The sequence below is a fragment of the Saccopteryx bilineata genome, chromosome 4 (assembly GCF_036850765.1).
Source record: "Saccopteryx bilineata isolate mSacBil1 chromosome 4, mSacBil1_pri_phased_curated, whole genome shotgun sequence".
NCBI lineage: Eukaryota > Metazoa > Chordata > Mammalia > Chiroptera > Emballonuridae > Saccopteryx > Saccopteryx bilineata.
The window spans coordinates 135,658,964-135,671,506 of NC_089493.1; the positions used below are offsets into that span (position 1 = coordinate 135,658,964).

The 12,543-nt window shown below is 39.7% G+C and overlaps 1 pseudogene; it reads right to left on the reverse strand.

Moving 5' to 3' along the window:
• Nucleotides 1–212: 212 nt before the first annotated feature.
• LOC136335551 (sentrin-specific protease 5-like) lies at nucleotides 213–5,484 on the reverse strand (annotated as a pseudogene).
• Between the last annotated feature and the right edge of the window lie 7,059 nt (nucleotides 5,485–12,543).

A 12,543-nucleotide genomic window follows, 5' to 3' on the forward strand; every position in this document is an offset into this window, starting at 1 on the left:
GAAAAAGAAACAAAACAACTAAAACCAAACTGAATATTAAAAAATAATGCATGTTAGCTAGAGAAATGAATAAGGGCCAAAAATAAACCAGAGGTGACAGTAGTGGCTTAATACCACTGATCTGAAATGTCTAAAAATTCGAATAAGTGTTTGGAGATCAAGTAACAAACCATCTGCTCCAACTTGGTCAGACTTCCCAGCCTTGCTGAGTGTTAGTCTATGAGCCAGCACTCACATGGCTCCTTGTAAATTCTCTTCTGTACTCATACTTGGGGGTGTCTTCTGGGGAAATGAAAGGCTGCTCTTAGGCGAGGTGCCTGCAGTACCAGAGCACAGACTCCACCACAGTCACTCAGTTTTCTGTTGTGGAGTACACTTTGTAATAGCAGTCTGTCAACCCTGAAGAAACTCAAGTCCGTTTTTTTCTCTGGCTTCAGTCAACAAATACTTTCTTATATTCTCGACACAAAACTTAAAATGAGTGCCTTAGGAATCATAAAATGAAATAACTCAATTAGATAGTGTCACGGTAATGAGAGATCAGTGGACTTCCAAGTGAAGAGGAATCAACAGAAGACTTTTTAAACAAATTCACCATTTTTAGTCCCATTTTTAAAATCTATTATATCCTTTGGTTTCCAGCTGTCTATGAAAAAAAGATATTGAAGAAGTGAACTTTGGTACTGGGTCCATTATCAGCTCACCATACTAATTAATGACCTGGTCATTCAGCAAATTCCAACCATCCAGGATTGCTGATCATCTATACCCAGCATGTGCTTATTGTAGAGGACACAGAAGTTGCATTTTAGATGTCTGGCCCAGTCATTTGTTATTTCCCTAGTGATAAATAGTTTTCTATTAGAAAATTCTTTACTAATGACATCTTTTAATCTTCCAAGGATATCTTTTTTACTGAATGGGACTGAACTGCCATATGACTTCATAACCTCATCTAGGAATCCAGAAAAGCAAGCTGACAGCTCTTCATCATCCACTGGAGATGCATTTTGACTGTTCTTCCTACCTCCCACTTAATTTTTTAGTTTGAGTTCACTGCATGTCAGCAGAACCTGCAGTGAACTTTTATAGTAAAGGGGGTTCAGCAACTTAGAACTAAGAATGTTCTGCTTTAAGAATCCCTTCTCGAAAATCTAGCATAGGCTCTCTTTCTGAACAGTCTCTCTGGACACAGGCCCATCTATACTACTTACAAATTGACATGCTCCAGACACTGACAGTTTTACCCTATCGTCGTTGACAGTACTTGTCCAATTTTCCTGACCCAGAGTCGTAGCTTCTCTTTCAGCTTCTGAGATAAACACGTTACTAGAATTATGGTCTGATAAGGAAATGTCATGAATCAGCTCTGGAAACTCTCACTTAGGAGAACAACAGGATGATGGGTCCCAGCTGTATATGACTCTGCCATTTTGTTGGTCAGGGAATGCTTCATCTAAACCAAGGGTCCCCAAACTACGGGCCGCATGCGTCTCCCTGAGGCCATTTATCCGGCCCCTGTCACACTTCCGGAAGGGGCACCTCTTTCATTGGTGGTCAGTGAGAGGAGCACATTGACCATCTCATTAGCCAAAAGCAGGCCCATAGTTCCCATTGAAATACTGGTCAGTTTGTTGATTTAAATTTACTTGTTCTTTATTATAAATATTGTATTTGTTCCCGTTTTGTTTTTTTACTTTAAAATAAGATATGTGCAGTGTGTATATGGTTTTGTTCATAGTTTTTTTTTATAGTCCAGCCCTCCAATGGTCTGAGGGACAGTGAACTGGCCCCCTGTGTAAAAAGTTTGGGGACCCCTGATCTAAACTAAGCTTCTTGTCCCAGAAAGGGCTAATTTAGTGCAGCCATCAGGCATATGAGAGTACTTTCCCTTTACCACAACACTGCTGTCCTACCTGAGAAGTATGGTTGATGCTGACAAGAAGACCTTTAAGTTCTGGAGAAGGGAATGGGCTGCAACTGCCACCCTCACTATGCTCCCTAAGGGTCTCTTGATGGTCTTCAGTGAGTTGCACCCAGCTTTGCTGAGCTTTTCATAGCTTGCAAATTGCTTTTCGTTCTGAAGCGCTGGGGTCTGAGAATCATGTACTGAAATCTAATTATGGATACTTTCTCATATAGCATAAGAGGAGATACTTTTATTCTTCTATGTTGGTTAAGTTGGAACACTTCTGGAGCCAGGGGTCCCCCATTTCTGTGATGCTTCATTCAGCCCTTAGTAGCAGCTGTAACAAAAGTGCTTTCACTTATGGTTGTTCAGGGTGACCACACTGTGGCACTCTCACCTGAATTCTAACTCTCCCCATTGAACTTCATAGGAAAGTCAGAAGTTTGCAGCTCACTCCTAGGTCTGTGACTGGTGGCCTGACCTGAAGCAGTATTTGCTGGTAAGTCAGCGACTGCCTTCAGAAGACTTTTCTCTCTGCAGTATTCATGGTCAGAGTTCTTTGCTGATAACAGCAACTGCTCTGCTTAGATTTTCAGAAAGGTCCTTAAGGAGGAAACAGTGTTTAAATTAGCCATGTCATTTTAGAGGGCAAAGTACTAAAATTTTCATCAGCCACATTCAAGTTTGTCTTAGCAAAAAGAGGTTCATCCTGAATCTACATTTTATGGCTTTGAATGGCCTTCATTCTGCATTGGAACTGCACCTCAACTGCCTGCTCCAAATAATTGGCCTTAGCCAACTTTGCTTTCAGAATGTACAAGTGTGGTAAAAGTAGAACTTCTTAAAGCCTGCAAACCCAGTATTCCATTTCTCTGTAGGATTTTCCTCTGCTGTTTTCACTTTTATTATGCATAATGGAATCTGGATATAACTGCCCCGCCAGCCCAGATAACAGGTCAGCTCAGCTTGGCCTGCGGCCCACTGTTGCCAATTCAAGGGAAAGGCCCATGAAGAGGAGGAGGTGTCTGGCCTGCTCACAATGGCCACAGCAATGGCTGCCAATAACGGTGCTCACTTACATTGTCACCTCCTTCTGTACCCTCCCTGCTCAGCCCTGTCTGTGCCTAATTAATTATATCTTCTTTCTCCAACAATAAGAAGCGAGACTCTTGTTACCTACCACATATTTATTTGTTCAGCTCTAGTATACAAATAAAGTAGTGTCAGAGTTGGTAATGAAGCCGCTTTGAGAAACTAATTTATATCAATTATGTACAGTATAGTATCTGTGTGCATTTCTTTTTTTCAGCTTTACAGCATCCAGTCAAAACACTTTTCTAGAATTACTTAGGTTAACCTTTTATTCACCAACCCAGGGGTTGGAAACCTATGGCTTGTGAGCCAGATGTGGCCCTTTTGATGGCCACATCTGGCTCGCAGACAAATCTTTAATAAAAAAATAATAACGTTAAAAATATAAAACATTCTCAGGTATTATAATCCATTCATTTCTTACCGCTCATGTTCATGGTTGTGGGTTGCTGGAGCCAATCACAGCTGTCTTCCGGGACAACACCAAATTTTTATTGGATAATGCATAAAGTTCATGGGTCATTGTGAGGTCAGGAAGTAAACTTCCCTCCTTTTAATCAAGTAGTCAGCTAGCTAAGTGCAGAAACCCTTTTGACGAAGAAGATTGCTAAAAGAAAAAAAGATGAGGAGTATCGTACTTTTCAGCAGGAATGGACAGAGGAATTCACCTTTGTGGAGAGAGCAGGTTCTGCAGTGTGTCTAATATGCAATGATAAAATTGCATTGATGAAACGGTCAAATATAAAGCAGCACTTTGACACATGCCATACTACATTTGCATCGAAATATCCAGCGGGGAACAGCAGGAAGAAAGCATGTCAAGAGCTACTGTGCAGAGTGCAAGCTAGTCAGCAGCAACTCCGTGTTTGGACCCAACAAGGTGACTGGAATTCAGCTAGCTTTGCTGGTGCTTTAGCAATTGTGAGAACTGGAAAGCCATTCACAGATGGGGAGTATACCAAAACATTCATGCTTGATATTGCCAATGAACTTTTTGATGACTTTTCAGATAAAGACAAGATAATCAAACGAATAAAAGACATGCCTCTGTCGGCAAGAACTGTTCACGATCGTACCATCATGATGGCAAATCAAATTGAGGCAACACAAGTGAAGGACATAAATAAATGCAGCACCATTTTTTTCTCTTGCGTTGGATGAGTCAACAGACGTAAGCCATTTATCCCAGTTCAGCGTGATTCCAAGGTATGCTGTCGGTGATCCACCACATGAGGAAAGTCTTGCTGTTTTGCTGATGAAAGAGACAACAAGAGGGAAGGATTTATTCAAGTCTTTCACTGAGTTCACTGAAGAAAAAAATCTACCAATGGATAAACTTATTTTGGTGTGTACTGATGGTGCTCCGTGCATGGTGGGAAAAAACAGAGGATTCGTAGCACTTCTTTGTGAACATGTAAAGAGACCCATCCTAAGTTTTCACTGCATCCTACATCAGGAGGCGCTTTGTGCTCAGATGTGTGGAGAGCAGCTTGGTGAGGTGATGTCGCTGGTCATTCGCGTGGTCAACTTTATTGTTGCTCGAGCTTTAAATGATCGCCAGTTTAAAACACTGCTGGATGAAGTTGGGAATAATTATCCTAGTCTGCTTCTGCACAGCAATGTGCATTGGTTGTCAAGAGGGAAGGTGCTCAGCCGTTTCACGGCTTGTCTGAGCAAAATCCAGACTTTTCTTGAAGTGAAAAACGTTAAGCATCCTGAGTTAGCTAACACTGAGTGGCTCCTGAAGTTCTACTATCTAATGGACATGACTTAACATCTGAACCAGCTCAATGTGAAAAAGCAAGGCATTGGAAATACAGTCTTATCCTTTCAACAAGCAGTGTTTGCATTTGAAAACAAGCTGGAACTCTTCATCGCTGACATTGAAACAGGTTGTTTACTACACTTTGAAAAACTGGAAAAGTTTAAAGATGCATGCACAGCAAGTGACCCTGCTCAACATCTTGATCTCCAGCAGCTAGTGGGCTTCACATCTAATCTCCTGCAGTCATTCAAAGCACGCTTTGGAGAATTTCGTGAGCACACTCATCTTTTTAAGTTCATCACCCATTCACATGAGTGTGCAGTGGACAACGCCAACCTGAGTTACATCCCCGGTGTCTCCATCAGAGATTTTGAGCTACAAGCTGCTGACCTGAAGGCCTCAGACATGTGGGTGAATAAGTTCAAGTCACTGAATGAAGATTTGAAAAGACTTGCACGACAGCAAGCAGAGTTGGCGAGCAAACACAAGTGGGGAGAAATGAAAAACTTCAACTGGTGCACTAGCTGATTTTCATAACTTGGAACGTGCTTCCCATCACATACCACACACTATGGTGTGTGAGTATTGCTGTGCTGACAATATTTGGCTCTATGTATCCATGTGAGCAGTCTTTCTCACATCTAAAGAACGTTAAGACCAACCTACGATCACGTTTAACGGATGGAAATCTCAATGCCTGCATGAAGCTTAACCTCATCATGTATCAACCAACTACAAAGCCATCAGTAAAACCATGCAGCACCAGAAGTCGCATTAATGGTGGGAAGTACTTTATTCATCATTGGTTAGCAACAGCATAACAACATTATTAAAAAGAATTCAGAGATCTGTTGTACTTTAATAGTATTGGTCTTACATAATATGCACACATTTACTTGTATTTAGTGTTAAACATATTGTATGGCTTTCATGGAATTACATTTTAAAATATGTGGCATTCATGGCTCTCTCAGTGAAAAAGGTTCCCAACCCCTGCACGAACCATTTCAGCACAGTTATATCATTCTTTTTTATACAATTAGTAAGTAGGCCATAAATTTAAATTTGACTAAGATTAATTTGTCATAGTCTGAATTTCATCTTTCTCCTAATATCCTGGTTGTTTTGTTTTGTTTTTGTTGTTGTTCTTATTTAAGTGAGAGGAGAGAAGATAGAGAGACAGACTCCCACATGCACCCAGACCAGGATCCACCTGGCAATGCCTGTTGAGACTGATGCTCTGCCCATCTGGGTCCATGCTCACAACAGAGCTATTTTTAGCACCTGAGGCAGAGGCTCCACAGAGCCATCCTCAATGTCAAGGGCCAGTGCTCTCAAATCAATCAAGCCATGGCTATGGGAGAAGAGAGAGAGAGAGAGAGAGAGAGAGAGAGAGAGAGAGAGAAGGGGAAGGAAAGAAAAAACAGATGGTCACTTCTCCTTGTGTACTTTGACCAGTAATCGAACCTGGGACTTCCACACACTGGGTTGATGCTCTACCACTGAGCCAGCCAGCCAGGGCCTGTTTTTTAAACTTCATACAGTAAAATTAACTCTTTGTGGTGTACAAGTTCTATGGTATTTGACAAATGCACAGGGTCATGTATCCACAGTTTTATAGAACAGTTCCATCACTCCAACTATCCCTGATCATTGCCCTTCAGAATCAACCTTTCTTCCTAACCTCAACCCTTATTGACAACCATTGAACTATTTTCCATCCCAATGGCTTTGACTTTTTCAGAGGTTAATATAAATGGAGTTATATAGAATATACCTTTTTGAACCTGGCTTCTTTTGCATAGCCTAATCAATTTTATATTCACCTATGTTGTTTCAAGAGTTTGTTCCTTTCCATTAATGAATAATATTCTATTGTAAGGATGTTCCACTATTTATATATCCATCCACTAGTTGAAAGACATATAGGTTGTTTCCACTTTTTAGTGATTATAAATAAAACTTCTATAAATATTCACATGCAGGTTTTTTTATTTTTTGTTTTTTATTTTATTTTATTTATTCATTTTTAGAGAGGAGAGAAAGAGGGAGAGAGAGACAGAGAGGAGAGAGAGACAGAGAGAGAAGGGGGGAGGAGCTGGAAGCCTCAACTCCCATATGTGCCTTGACCAGGCAAGCCCAGGGTTTTGAACCGGCGACCGCAGCATTTCCAGGTCGATGCTTTATCCACTGCGCCACCACAGGTCAGGCTGCAGGTTTTTGTATGAACATAATTTTTCATCTCATAGGAAAATACCAGTAAGCGGGATTATTGGGTCATATAGTTCAGTGTCATATATATTTTTAAACTGCCCAAACTTTTCCAAAGTGATTTTACATTCCTGTAAGTAACATATGAGAGTTCTAGTTGTTCTATATTTTTGTTAGCATTTGGTATTATTAATTTATTTTTTAAGTCATTATAGGGTATAATGTTGTTATGATTTTAATTTCCATTTTCTTAGTGATTAATGTGCTTATTTGCCTTCTGTGTATTTTCTTTGGTGAAGTGTCTATTCAACTCTTCTACCCATTTAAGAATTAATTTAAGAATTAATGTTTATTTTTTTATTATTGAGTTTATAGAATTCTTCACATATTCTGGATACAAGTTTTTTATCTTTTTCTTTTTTTTTCTAGCAAGAGACAGACAGACAGGGACAGACAGAAAGGGAGAGAGACGATAAGCATCAATTCTTCATTGAGCCACCTTAGTTGTTCATTGATTGTTTTCTTATACGTGCCTTGACCCAGGGGCTCCAGCCGAGCCAGTCAGCCCTTGCTCAAGCCAGTGACCCTGCAGTCAAGCTGGTGAACCCATGCTCAAGCCGGATGAATCCATGCTCAAGCTAGCAACCTTTGAGTTTCCAACCTGGGTCTTCTGCGTCCCATGCCAATGCTCTATCCACTGCACTACTGCCTGGTTAGACACAGATTTGTCCTTTTGTTGTTTTTTTTTAATCATATGTGTTTTACAAGTGTCTTCTCCCAGAATATACCTTGTCCAATTTATCATTTTATTATGAATAATGATTTTTATGTTATAACTCAGAAATCTTTGCCTGATCAAGATCACAAAGATTTTCTCCTATATCTTTCTGCAGAAATTTTATAATTTTAGATTTTACATTGATGTCCATCATAAATTTTGAGCCATTTTTGTATATAATGAGAGCTAAGGTCTAAGGCTCATTTTTTTTTTCTCATGAATGACCAATTGTTCAAGCACTACTTTTTTTTTTTTTTGCCCCTGGAATTTTTTTATTTGATTAATTTTAATGGGGGTCACCCATTGATAAATCAGGGTACATATGTTCAGAGAAAACAGATCTAGGTTATTTTGACATTTGCTTATGCTGCATTCCCATCACCCAAAGTCCAATTGTCCTTCATCACCTTAAAACTGGTTTACTTTGTGCCCCTCCCCTCCCCCAACTCCCTTTCTCTCCTCCCCCCCACCCCATAACTCCCACACTCTCGTCCATGTCTCTGAGTCTCATTTTTATGTCCCACCTATGTATGGAATAATATAGTTCTTAGTTTTTTCTGATTTACTTATTTCGCTCAGTATAATGTTATCAAGGTTCATCTATGTTGTTTGTTTTTTTTTTTTCTGAAGTTGGAAATGGGGAGGCAGTCAGACAGACTCCCGCATGCGCCTGACTGGGATCCACCTGGCATGCCCACCAGGGGGCGATGCTCTGCCCATCTGGGGCGCCGCTCTGCTGCAATCAGAGCCATTCTAGCGCCTGAGGTGGAGGCCATGGAGCCATCCTCAGCGCCTGGGCCAACTTTGCTCCAATGGATCTTTGGCTGCAGAAGGGGAAGAGAGAGACAGAGAGGAAGGAGAAGGGGAGGGGTGGAGAAGCAGATGGGCGCTTCTCCTGTGTACCCTGGCTGGGAATCGAACCCGGGACTCCTGCACGCCAGATCAACGCTCTACCACTGAGCCAACCGGCCAGGGCTCATCCATGTTGTTGTAAATGATCCGATGTCATTATTTCTTATGGCTGAGTAGTATTCCATAGTATATATGTACCAAAGCTTTTTAATCCACTCGTCCACTGATGGACACTTGGGCTGTTTCCAGATCTTCGCTATTGTGAACAAAAGCACTACTTATTAAAAGACTTTTTCCCATTGAAATGCCTTTGAAACATTATTGAAATAAATTGATTATAGATATGTAGGTCTATTTCTAGTCTTGAATTTTGTTCTGCTTCGTTAAGTTTCTTGCAGCTAGCTTAGATTTTATTTTTAGTTTCAGTATGAAGTTTAAAACCAGCTTATTGATTGCTATAAACCCAATTGTGATGAGATTTTTTTATTAGGGCAAAATATACATAAGAACATTTATCATTTTAACCATTTTAAATGTGTACAATTTAGTGAGATTCAGTACATTCATAATGTTATGTAGCCACCACTATAATCTAGTTCCAGAACATTTCATTAACTCCGAAGAAAATCTGTGTTCATTAAGTAGTCACCACTCATTTCCCCTTCTCCAGCCCATGGCAGCCACTAATCTGCTTTCTGTCTCTGTGGATTTGCCTGTTCTGGAAAGTTTGTATAAATGGAATCAGACAATGTGTAGCCTTTCTGTTTGGCTTTTTTTCACTTAGTATGTTTTCAAACTCATTCATGTTGAATCATGTATCAGTACTTTGTTCCTTTTTATGGCGGAATAATATTTAATTGTATGATATAGTATCCTCCTAAAAGATGTGTCACTTCTTAGCCCCCAGAAACTGTGACTGTGATCTTATTTCAAAAGAAGGGTCTTTGCAGATATAATTGAACTAAAGGTCTCAAGATGAGGAAATCTTGTATTATCCAGTGGGTCCTAAAACCAATTACAAGTGTTCTTATAAAAGGCAGAAGAGGATAAGACACAGAAAAGGAAAAAGCCATGTAAAGATGGAGTCATAGATTTGTCATTGCAGCCCAGGAAACCAAGGAACACCTGGAGCCACCAGAAGCTGGAAGAAGGTTCTCCTCTATAACCTTTGGAGAAGGTATGGTTTGGTGACACCTTGATTTTAGCTTCCTGGACTCCAGGATTAGGACAGTATAAATTTCTGTTATATTTTAAGCAACCTAGTTTGTGGTAGAGTAATTTGTTACGGCAGACCTGTGAAACTAATACATATAGATATGGCACATTTTATCAATTTATACATTCATGAGTTGATAGACATTTGGATTGTTCTCACGTTTTGACTACTGTGAATAGTACTGTTATGGACATTTGTGTACAAGTTGTTGTTTAAACACCTGTTTTCAATTCTTTGGTATATACCCAAGAGTGGAATTGTTGAATCATATGGTAATTCTATGTTTGTCTTAGTGAGGGATACCAAACTGTTTTTACAGCATCTGTCCCATATTACATTCTAATTTTTCTACATACTCTTTAACATTTGTTACTTTTCTTAAAAAATTATAGCCTTCCTAGTAGTTGTGAAGTGATGTATTATTGTAGTTTTGATTTGTATTTCAATAGTGAGTAACAGTGTTTAACATTTTCTCATATATTAAATGCTATTCATATAATTCCTTCTTTAGAGAAATGTCTGTTCAAAAGCTTCACTCATTTTTAAACTATTGTTTGTGTTTTTATTGTTGAGTTGTGAGGGTTCTTTCTATATCCTGGCTACTAGGCTCGTGTCAGAGAATATGATTTGCTTTCTCTCATTCCTGTGAGTTGTCTTTTCTCTTTCTTTTTTTTTTTTTTTTTTTTTTCTTTTTCTTTTCTCTTTCTTGATGGTGTCATTTGAAACACGGAAATTTTAAATTTTAATAAAATTCAACTCATTTGCTTTTTTTCTTTGATTGTTTGTGCTTCAGGTGTTATCTCTAAGAAACCATTGTCAGATTTAAAGTCATGAAGACTTACCCCAGTGTTTTCTTATAATAGTTTTATGGTTTTAGCTCTTATATTTAGGTTATTGTATGTAAGGTGAAAGTTCTACTTTATTTTTTTCATGAGGATATCTAGTTGTTTCTACATTTGTTGAAGAGACTACATTTTCTGCATTGAATGGTCTTGGCACTCTTGTCAAAAATCAATTGATTGTAGCTGTAAAATTCATTTGTGGGCTTTTATTTTTATTCTATTGATTTATATGTCTACATTTATGCCAGTACTACACTGCTTTAATTGCTGTAGTTTTTCAGTCAGTTTTGAAATCAGTACTTCAGCTCTTGTTGACTACTGTTTTGGCTATTTGTGTTTCCTTGCAATTCCATATGAACTTTAAGATCAGCTGTTTATGAAAAGAAAGACCATTGGCTTTTTGGTTGGTATTGTGCTATATCTGTGGATGTCTATGGAAGTGTACTGTGTTCTTAACAATATCTTCCGATCCATGAACATGGGATGTCTTTCAGCTTATTTAAGTCTTCAGTTTCTTGCAGCAATTTTTGTCGTTTTCTGTGTACAACTCCTGAACCTTATTGATTAAGTTAATTCCTCAGTATTTTATTTTTTTTAATGCTTTTTTTGTGACAGGGACAGAGAGAGGCAGAGAGAGGGATAGATAGGGACAGACAGACAGGAAGGAGAGAAATGAGAAGCATCAATTCTTCATTGTGGCTCCTTTACTGTTCATTGGTTGTTTTCTCATATGTGCCTTGACTGGGGGGCTACAGCAGAGAAAATAACCCCTTGCTCAAGCCAGCAACCTTGGGTTCAAGCCAGTGACATTGAGCTTCAAGACAGTGACCTTTGGGCTCAAGCCAGTGACCATGGGGTCATGTCTATGATCCCACACTCAAGCCAACAACCCTGCGCTCAAGCTGGTGAGCCCACATTCAAGCTGGATGAGCCCATGCTCAAGCCAGTGGCCTCAGGGTTTCAAACCTGGTTTCTCTGCATTCCAATCCAATGCTCTTTATACTGTGACACCACCTGGTCAGGCTTTTTTGATGCTATTTTAAATGGAATTGGCCTTGTGTGTGTGTGTGTGTGTGTGTGTGTGTGTGTGTGTGACAGAGACAGAGAGACAGAGAGAAGGACAGATAGAGACAGACAGGAAGGGAGAGAGATGAGAAGCATCAATTTTTTGTTGTGGCACCTTAGTTGTTCATTGATTGCTTTCTCATATGTGCCTTGATTGGGGGGCTACAGCAGGCCGAGTGACCCCTTGCTCAAGCCAGTGACTTTGGGCTCAAGTTAGTGAGCTATGCTCAAACCAGATGAGCCCATGCTCAAACCAGTGACCTTGGAGTTTTGAACCTAAGTCCTCTGTGTCCCAGTTCGATGCTCTATCTACTGTGCCACTGCCTGGCCAGTGGAGTTGTCTTTTTAAGATTTTTGTTTTTAGATGTTTATGACTAGCGAATAAAAGTACAACTAATTTTTGTGTGTGCCTGGATATTTATTACGATTGTATTGACTCTATAGATCAGTTGAAGGAGATTTATTGAGCCTTACAATTCATGGACACAGTCTTCATTATTTTGGTCTTCTTTGATTTCTTATTTATTTTTTGATAGAGACAGGATGGGAGAGAGAAAGGGGGGAGAGAGATTAGAAGCATCAACTCATAGTTGCTTCACTTTTTTTTTTTTTAGTTGTTTATTGGTTGCTTCTCATAGATGCCTTGACCGGGGGCTCAAGCCAAGCCAGTGACCCCTTGTTCAAGCCAGCAGCCTTGGTCTCAAGCCAGTGACCTTGGACTTCAAGCCAGCAATTTTGGGATCATGTCCATGATCTCTCACTCAAGCTGGCAACACCGTGCTCAAGCTGGTAAGCTTGCACTCAAGCTGAGGA